We start from the raw sequence: 10,473 nt of genomic DNA, 5'->3' as shown, positions 1-10,473 counted from the left end.
GAACCTTGATATATCTGGGTCTTAGATCAGTAGAAAAAAAACAGGGCAGTAATGATTTCATGCATTGTTTCTTCTCTGTTCCCCTGCATAAGTGAATCCTGTTGTAATCAGAACACACTCTCCATGTAACTAAATGATTACAATATTTTCACAAACTGTAATACAAATAATCAAAAGAAAGGATGTTAAACACAGAGAAGCAGCTGATAACAAAACACAGTGCATGGGTGTGAATTATGGCACCTATATCAGGATCAGTATTACTGTAGATATCATAATAAGTATGTTTGAATATTACGTATCATTTCAGCCTCCAGGCACTCCTGTGGGAGTGTGGTTGATGATTGGTGGTTGGTAATAACTTGACATAAGCACTTCTTGCTACAGACAGAGAAACCATGGCATATACCAGGAAAGGTTTGGAATAACATCATGCCAGGAAGTCCAATATGTATTAGTTATACAGAAAAATACAGGTTCTATTGTTATGATGAGGGTTTCAATAATAATCATAAATGTTGCTCGTGACTTTTCACGGTGTGAATTACATGAGTCAAAGTGTGTCCATACCGTACTTCCATGCCTCCCCGTGCTGTCGCCCCACCCAGCTGAAGGCGCTCTCTGGTGGTCTTGTCTGTGACTCCAAGAAAACACCCCCTCCCTCCTAGACGGGAGAAATCATAAAGCTGAGATCAGATGTAGGGCAGGAGGGATGTGAGGACTGTCTGAGTCGAGGGATATTTTTTGCGGAGGTGCCGGCTGATATTTCGTTGTCCGTGCATATCTGCTGGAGTTGAGGCTCGTGGACGCGGATGCAGCGTTGGTTGGTGCTGACTGACTGACTGACTGACTGACCGACCGGTCGGCGCTGGGAGAGATGCTGGCGACAGGCCGAACCTTTTTAACGTCCTCCCGTGTCGTGGATGGAGACCAAAGCCAGAATAGCTGAAAGACAGTAAGTCGGGAAACGAGAGCAACAGTCCGGTTTGTTCCAGTCTGTAAACAGGAGGGACCGGACCGGAGGTTTTGAGAAGGAGCGGCGGCGACAGAGGCACAGGCACCGGCGGTGGCGACGGCATGTTCTGAGTAGAGAGCCGGCGAGCGGCGGCGGCTGGCGGGATGAAGGCGCCGAGGAGACCGAGGCAGACGCGGCTCCTCCCGCGGTTCTGCTTCTGTGGAGTCGGTCTGCTCGCAGCTGCCTGGATCTTTCACTTAAACGATGTTACAGGTGCTTTTCCACAGAAAAATTACATGAAACTGTCATGAATTTATTTCTATTAACCTCATCCATTACTTGTGTTATTTATAACCATACAGTAAACAAAGGCAACACAATTAAGTTGGATAAAGGTTATGCTAAACTTGGAGTATTTCTCAAACACACTGATATACAGTATAATAACATTTTTTTTTTAAAAAAAATCAAAAGTATATGCATTTATATGACAGTCCTTCTTTTTAGCCTCCCATGGATCCACTGTGGATCATGACATCTCCTTGTCCAAAAGAGAGCTCATCCAGCAAGACAACAACCAGACTGCCAGTATTTCTAGATCAGGTGAGACATGTTTTACCATGTGTTTATATGTGGGCATGAGACAGGGAATCTTATCTTAGAGTAATGGAAAATAGAAAAACACAGTCAGTGTTTTGAGTTGGACTAAAGATCTTTTCAGCCAGTAACAGGCCCATAGATCCAAGTGTGGTTTGGGTCTTTATTCATTAATGACTGTACAATCACTATGATTATTTTAGTTACAACTTTGTGTATATGTTTCGTGTGCAAAGGCAGTGTCTATGAGAGTGTGTGTCTCTATTAATCCGTTTAATCAAAGTCTATCTCCTCTGTGCATCGATCCACCTCCACTGTCCACCTCATCCCTCATTTCTTCAAAATGCACATCTAGATATTTAAACACAGTTAGGCCTTTGAGGGGGACCCCACCCCCACCCCCCAACCCCCAGTTGCTAGGAAACTGAATGCTGAATTTGTGGTCGGATGCTGTGTGCATTTGGAGCTGTTCAAAGTGCCTGCCCTGTCATACTGACCTGCTGATTAGTAGCCTCTCATCAGCAGCGCTCGGGTGTGCTTGGATCTGTTTGGCTGTTTGAAAGACTGAGGGAGAAACAGTGGCAGCATCTTCTGCTCTGATGCTGAGATGAAGAGATTTTGTAGCCAATTACAGTGAATATCTTGAGCTACTTATATCGAGCTTGAGCTGCCACTGGGAATTACCAGGCCTCAAACACATTTTCTTCCAGTTATCATATTGCTATTTTCAAGAGCACCATCTTGTGTTTGATGATTAAAAAATACGCTGGTTTGATCATCAACAAAATCATGTGGCAGGTCATAATACAACATATCTGTGTCTCCATCCCTACACGTGATGTCTGTTAGCTTCTAAGTGCACAGTGTTGCCTCTGTGCAGGATTTTATCCAATTTTGTCACACTTGATTCACTGTGCTGTTTGTGACCAAATCTTCAGTGCAGGTTTTATAAGTCCTGTCTCACAACTAAAGCAGAAAACCTGGCAGGGAAAGTCACTTGGGAGGCAGCTTTCCAGATTATTGTTTTGCCCTGCCTCATAATAAAAGCTTGTTTTCATTTTTTTATTTTATGGCGCAGTGAGTCGTGGCATTTGTCTGAGCTGTTACAGTTGGAAAGAGGATGATTGTGATGCATTGTCTAACTAAGCCAAGAAGGCTCAGTAGGCGAAGTTTACAGGCACTGCTGGCTTTGGAAAAGAAATGGAAAAGAGTGTCAACATAATTACCTGGGTGAAGATAGCATGGGGGATAGTGTGAAGTCACAAGAGGAGCTCTTTTAAATAAACTGGGCGAAAAACTCAATTATAATGCAAGTGTACTCGCTCAGTCACATGACTATGACACCACTTCAACCTCGGGCTGCCTCGGCCATTGTTGCTAGGGGATACAACCTGACACGCATGCATTTCACACATGTACACATAAGTAGCTAAATGAAGGTTCAGGGTAGAAATGCAAATAATGACCTGCTGATTATTTTTCTTCATTAAGTGACTAAAATAAATGCAGATCAAAATTTTCTAAAGCCCAAGTTGATATAATCAAATTGTTGGACCAACAGTCCAAAGATATTCAGTTTACAGTCCCATTTTAATTATATTTATCAGTACTTTTCAAACCCGAAGTTAAAAGTTCTTAAAGCAGAAAGAGGGAGATAAAACTCACTGTAAAACTCACAAATTAAATGTCATAGAAAAAACAGCTAACAAATGGGTTTAAGATGCTTTCAAAAATGTGTGCAGATTTGGCGTCTTGGCACTTTGTGGGAGGTGCAACAACAGGTCACCTTTAGTTTTCAGCACTGACATTGGAACAACCAGAAATTCCTCAATGAGACTGTTCAGAGAGCTCAAGAGACACTGCAGCTCCTTGAAGTAGAGAAGTGCCTTAAGTGCTACGTGTGGCAATTAAAGATTAATTTCAGTACGTAGTGAAAATGCCCATCTCAGCTTCTTAGAGTCCAAGCTGACATATTCTGAGCTTGTTTTGTTCGACCAGCAATTCATAATTCAAAGATACTCAATTTACTATCATAGAAGATTAACAAAAGCAGCAAAAAAATATATCACATTTGAGCCTGTAACAAGTGAATTTTTGACTAAAGAAATTACATAAAACAATTCATAGACTGTCAAAAACATTGATTAGTTTTCTTTCTCAGTTAACTAATTAATCGATGTATAATTCAGCCTCTCGGTGACAGGGAGCTGATAAAGAGAGAGAACGAAGCACAACGTGTGTTATCACTTCACCATGACTGACTCAGTCACTGTGGTGCAGGTGTACAATGGTCAGTTCTTTGATACAAGTGTCTCTGACTGTAATTCAGAAGCTTGACAGTTTTGCTTGAAAAATAAGTTAAGCGATTAATCGATTTGGAGGAAAAAAATGCCAATTAGTAATCTGTCAATCAATAAACTGATTAATTGTTTCAGCTGTAGCTCAGGGTCTGCTGTTTCTTGTTTAAATGATTTAAACTCCTCTCACTTCATTTAACACCAAGTTACTTTCTGTCCATCTCCTCTCCAGCTATCAATGAGTTCCCTGAAGATATCTTTACTCTGGAGCAGAGGAGACAGGGAGCGATGATCCTCCATGTTCTCTGTGTGAGTATCAGCTCTGCTGGCAGGAAATGAAAGAAGCTTCATTTTGCTGCATTAGAGCTCAAAGACAGACGCAGTCGGCCAGTTAATTCTCTTGTGTATTTTACAGGCTATCTACATGTTTCATGCACTGGCCATCGTGTGTGATGTTTACTTTGTGCCATCACTGGAAAAAGTATCAGAGGTATGAACGACAGATATATTTACTGTGGTTGAAAATAAAATATCTATTCATCCCGCCATTTTCTGTCTCTTATCTGGAGTTGGGTTGCAGTGGCAGTGAGTTTAGCAACATAGTAGAGATGTCCCTCTGCCCAGAAATGTTTTCCAGCTCATCCTGGGGGATTCAGAGGTGATCCCAGACCAGATGAGATATAAAGTCTCTCCAGTGTACTCTGGGTGAACCCTGGGGTCTCTCCTGCAAACCATCCCAGTGCATGCTGGAGGTCACAGTGTGATGAAGCCAAAAGAACCACATCATCTGCAAAAAGCAGAGAAGTGATTCTGAGGTCCCCAAACCGGACACTCTCCTCTCCTAGCAGTGGAGGTGTATGAGTATACCAGGCTGTGGATACACACACAATAATTAAAGGATCGTTCCACTGATTTGGGATTTGTTGGTAATAAGTAAAACATAGTCTATCACCAGCCTCATTCTTTAATCTGTTTAAACTCCTGTGTCCTCTAGAACCTTCAGCTCAGTCAGGATGTTGCCGGGGCAACCTTCATGGCCGCTGGAAGCTCCGCCCCTGAGCTCTTCACCTCTTTGATTGGTCAGTACGACACTTTGTGTAATCAGTTACTCACTCTAATGGATTAACCCAATGATTGCTCCATCAGCCCTCAAATTACCTGCAATCACATGCATCTTCACCTGATTACGACTGAGAACAGTCAAGTGTGCACAGGCAGAAGCACTGATTGACCCATTTTAAGCAGGTCCAGCCATTTTTTCCCATTTATTCAAAAAGCAGTTAGCATTTCAGTAAATGTGGATATAGATGAGAAAAAAAAAGGTTTGAGTAGAAAAAACTAAGAACAACAACAAATCAATGAGATAAAAGTGGCGAGGGTGAATTTAGAAGTCTTGCTTTAAAGAAGTCTTGTTCACTGTATTTTGAAACTGAAAGGGAACTGCCTCACACATACTTTAGAGATGTGAGAAACTACAACAATATAAGGGTTTTATCCTAGATACAATAAAAAAGGTTATACTGTGTCTAGAGGGAGTCATCTCTGGTGCCCTTTGACAGAGAATATAAGTTACATCTTTATTAAAACGGACATGTTCCTGGAAATAGATGCATTACTGTGATTTATAAGAATGAAAACCTTGCCTCTAAATCCATGTGCCTCAAGGACATATCTTCACATATCACCACCAAAATAAAATATCTCATTCTCAAAAGAAAAAAAGTCTTTGATAAGTATTGGGGTGACTTTAGGCAATATCCAATGAATATTACACAGTCAGTAGCGTAAGATAAAACATCTGCCCAGCCCCTGTGGTTATGAACAGAAAATGCAATATTTCTGTTCAGAGGAGAGACACTATGTCTACATTTGTTCACTTAATATGTATGGGAGGGACATATGATCCATCATTTTTTGAACACTGTCAAATCAAATTACTTTCATTATTTATGGCTCTGTGTTTTTAGGGGTGTTTATCACGAAGGGAGATGTGGGCGTGGGGACTATTGTGGGATCAGCTGTCTTCAACATCCTGGTCATCATCGGCATCTGTGGCATCTTCTCCAGACAGGTACAAACACTGTCTTCAGTATCAGTTGTCAATACAGATAGATATTACAAAGGCTTTTTCCCCCCTGCCAGCTGAAAACAGTCAAACCTTTTGGCTTACATAGTCATCACATGAATGTTACACAACTTGATTGATCAAACTAATATAAATACACTCCACGTGTCCATTCTCTCCAGCCCATCTCTCTGAGCTGGTGGCCTCTGTTTCGTGATGCTGTTTTCTACATCCTGTCCATACTGGTGCTTATCCTGGTGAGGAAACCTCTGGTCAAACTATAACTGTTCTCACACTGCGCTCTTTTCATTTTTATGCCTCCACTCTGGCGACAGCTCTGGCCAGGTTGTCTGTCTGTCCGTCCCATTCCTGTGAGTGGGATATCTCAGTAACGCCTGGAGGGAATTAATTTAAATTTGGCACAAACATTCACTTGGACTCATGGATGAACTGATCAGACTTTGGTGATCAAAGGTCAAAGTCACGGTGACCTTATGTTCTTGTTATATCTCCATTAACGTTGCCATTTTGCACTGCACTGCCATTCACACACCAATTTAGACATATCTATAATAAAAAATACATCATTCACCTGTTCTATTGGCAGATATTATCTAATCATTATATTTTTTTAATGTTCCTTAGACATGCAGAAAATGATTTTTGAGGTGTATATTAAAGTGTATTTTCATTTTATGTGCAGGTCATCTATGATGAAAAAGTCATGTGGTAAGACTGTAATGAAACTTTTACAATTCAGTAGCCTCTGGTTGGATATCAGGTGGCTGACAGTCATTGAAATGAATGGGGTGTTTATGAATCAGTGTTGGTGTTTGTGTGCATGTGTCAGGTGGGAGACCATCATCCTGATCTCTATGTATGGAATCTACATAATCATCATGAAGTGAGTCTCTTTCTCTTCCTCTCACATTTCCATCCTTATCCCCCACATGCTCTGCACCCACTAAAGATACAATGTCTTCGTGTGTGTGTTGTCCTTTGTATAGGTTCAACAGATCTCTGTGCAGCCTGGTAGAAAGACACTGCAGCAGGGCGGGTCAGCCGTGTCTGAGCACCCTGCGACGGACGACCGCCGTCGGAAACGTCGGAGACTGTGACAACGACATGGTGCCGCTGAAGCCAGGTGCTGGAGCTCGTGTTTGTACGTGCGCATGTGTACATGGAAAACATCAAAAAAGCTCCCTCAGTCTCCGATCTGCGCTAGTGACACAGTTTAAGGCTGCCAGTCAGACCCATTTCTGTTCCTCTGTGGATTCCCTGCAGGCTGAAATAGAACTAGACCACTTTGATGGACAAGATTTTTCTCCATTTTTTTGTCTCTATTACTCTATCCTCTGTGTCTTCTTCTTCTCACTCAAACCCTGTCTCATATTGCCCATGTCTTATTAAACTGTCCTCTCCTTCCTGCTTTTATCTACTGCTCATATTCGTCTGTCTCCCCTCACTTTGCCCAGACTCATGTGTGGTGGCCGGTCAGGACTCAGGGGTGGTGATGGTGGATGAGATGCTGAACCTGCACCCCCACCAGCTCTCCTTTTCAGAGGCAAGCCTCCGCCTTCTCATCACCCCGCATTTCCCCCCCTTCACCCGCCTGCGCATGGCAGGACGCATGGTCATCAACGAGGTACACTGCACGCGCTCACACCCCCTCACATAACGTCAAGCTCCCCCTGCTTTTTTCGGCTAGGTTTGGTGGGTATTAAAACGTGCACGTGAAGCATTTTAAACATCAGTTTGTCATTATCAAACTAATGCTGACATCTTGGTAAAATTACTGCAAACACAGCGAAGGCCTGCAGTTCCTTTGGTGCGTTTAAACCAGCATATCTACAAATTCAAATGAAGGTAAATTTGCCTCGTCATTTCTATGACACATTCCTTACTGGTCACAGAATTGACCTTGCCTCTTTCACACTACTTAAAATTTCCATAAACAAGTGAGACCATGGTGGAGACTAATGATGGCCAATGTGTCTCATCAGTGGTATACTTAGCGATAAAATTTGGTAAAATTAAGACAAAATTTTCCCTCAGCCATGACGTCCTGTTTTGGGACCTCTCCAGACCTCTCTGCAGAAAATCTAAAGTTTTGTGAGGTTTCTCAAAAGTTTATGGAGATCTAGCAAAGAAACATTTTATGATACTTTTGCAAAACTAGAAACATTTCTCGAGATCCCGCAAAAGTTTTTTTTCCCCTTCCATCTCCCTTCCTGGCTTCCATACTGTTACTTTGTGTTTTAGAGTAATTTCCTCCTGAAACATAAAGTATAACAGTAGATTTTTCAGGGAATCCAACCTGATGTAAAAGGCAGTTTAGAGGCTGTAAATCATGACAATGAGCTTGGTGATGGTCATTTGTTTGTTAGTTAAATTTTTAGGCACCATATTAATAAGCAACATTTGGTCATGAATTATTGATATAAAAATACTGCTCATAACACAATACAGTACAGTCTGATAAAAACAATTGTCTCTGATTCTAATGATCTTTGTCAATGTTATAAAATTCAGTTTTTTCAATCAGTTACATTCACTCAATCATGATAGACTGCCAATCATGTTACTTTAAAGTTTCCAGATTTTACATTTGAGAGAGCACTTGTTTAGGATCAGCACTCGACATCGGCAGATATCCAGAGCTGAGACGCTGGAAGAGAAAAAGTTGGATCTAGGGAGCAGATCCAAAGCTGGATATGTACTGGCATATCAAGCGCCATCCTGTTTGCTGTTGTTGTGAGACAGACACTGCATAATAAGCTCACAAAGAAACAAACACAGACGCGTACAGAGTGCTGCCTAATGCATAATATTATCCCAGACACAAAAGCAGACAAGAACTCAATCTCCAAATCTGCTTCCTCACTCTCTCGGGCTCTCCTGCATGTGTGCTTGCCATTTCCAGTGCCAAATTAAAGTGCGACTGCCAATGCTGCCCCGCTCTGTGCTGTGGCCCCTGATCAACGCTTTCCAAATCCCCTCTGGTGAATGCGAGGACATGCCTGGCTGCATAATCACTCCCTCCTGCCAGTTCTCACGTTGTTAGCTACAGTCAGATGAAGTCATTTCCATAAGCTTACTGCAGTGTTTCTCTTGTCATTTTGTTTTCCTCTCTTTTTTTCATTTTCCTCTCTGTCTTCTCTCTGACCTCACCCCACTCTCTCCCCCCGCCTCCTTCCTGCCCACAGAGGCAGAGGCTGATTCGGGCTCGAGTCGGTCCCGAGGAAGGGGGAGCCGCCTCTGGGGAGGAGGGTTTGGGCGCCAGCGGCCCGTGGGGGAGGGAGAACGGGGCGGTGGCGGCCGAGGGAGACAGGCAGACGCTGGAGGGAGACAGGGAGAGGGCTAAAGAGACTGTGGTGGAGACAGGTGGGGGAGCACAGTCTAAAGAGGAAGAGGAAGAGGAGGAAGAGCAGGAGGAAGGAGAGGAGGAGAACGCACCTTTCAAACCCTTCATCCTGCCAGGTGAGTCTGATATTCTTCTGACTTATGACTGAAACTCAGTTTTATAAATATTTTTTTCTCAAAAACAGTTAGCGATGTCAGCTGTTCAGATAGCTTCAGAGCCCCCCCACCCCAACTGAATCTGCCATTAACAACCACTTGAGGCTGTGATTGGCATCTGTGCGGGGGTGAGAAAGGAGCCAAGGTTTGAACTCTTTTCTCTGGATCTGTTTTCATTCAACAGCTATTTCTGTCACAATGGAGAGCAAACTATGAATGTCTTCCAGCAAAGACTGTCTAAAAATGTAGTGCATTTCCCTTGCATGTGAAGAACCAGGAAGATGAGGCAAACAAGACCAATGACACATGCTGAGGAGATGTAATGAATGACTCTGCTTTGACAGGCACCAGGAACTAAATTTAGTCCCTGATTCCTTCGGTAAAATATAAATAGCTCCCTTGGGAAAGTTCCTTGTAGTGGATACACAGAGCAGAAAAATATGACTCTTGATAGAAAAATAGTGAGACCAAGTTGCACATGAAGTCATTTTTCTCCAACAGAAACATGTAGGCTCAGTAAAAACGTGATCAGGTTTTCTTATTGCTCTTGTAGCAAAAAGAAACTATTGCTTTTGTGTATCTAATATCTGACTAAAGCTAAAATATCTCTTAGGTTCTGACACTTTGACCTGTCACAGCTTTATATTTATTCAACAGAGTCAAGTCACAATCAGGACAGAACAGTGGATGTAAACTGAAGCCTAATGCTAATGTTTTTCAGCATAACAGATGGGTTTATCGCTAATGGAGCTAATTAAAGAGAGAGAGGCACTGAATCTCACACACATCCAGGCAGAGCCATGTGAATTATTAATAAGTTTAGATCGATCTGTAATGATCCCTGTGGGAAAACCTGTGTGCGTGTGTGTGTGTGTGTGTGTGTGTGTGTGTGTGTGTTTTACGTCCTCAGATGGCTGGTGTGTGCGTCTGAAGTGGCTGCTCTCCTGGCCCGTGAGCGTCCTGCTTCACTGCACCATCCCCGACTGTAACCTGCCGCGTGGGAGCGCTGGTACCTGCTCACCTTCCTGTCCTCCACGCTC

General features: G+C 42.7%; 1 pseudogene; it reads left to right on the top strand.

The window, feature by feature from the left end:
• Positions 1 to 445: 445 nt before the first annotated feature.
• LOC108879952 (sodium/potassium/calcium exchanger 3-like) lies at positions 446 to 10,470 on the top strand (annotated as a pseudogene).
• Positions 10,471 to 10,473: the final 3 nt, after the last annotated feature.

Source organism: Lates calcarifer, unplaced genomic scaffold, assembly GCF_001640805.2.
Source record: "Lates calcarifer isolate ASB-BC8 unplaced genomic scaffold, TLL_Latcal_v3 _unitig_802_quiver_1964, whole genome shotgun sequence".
NCBI classification, from domain to species: domain Eukaryota; kingdom Metazoa; phylum Chordata; class Actinopteri; family Centropomidae; genus Lates; species Lates calcarifer.
Note: the sequence above shows the minus strand (reverse complement) of the source record. Positions and strands in the feature narration are given on the sequence as shown.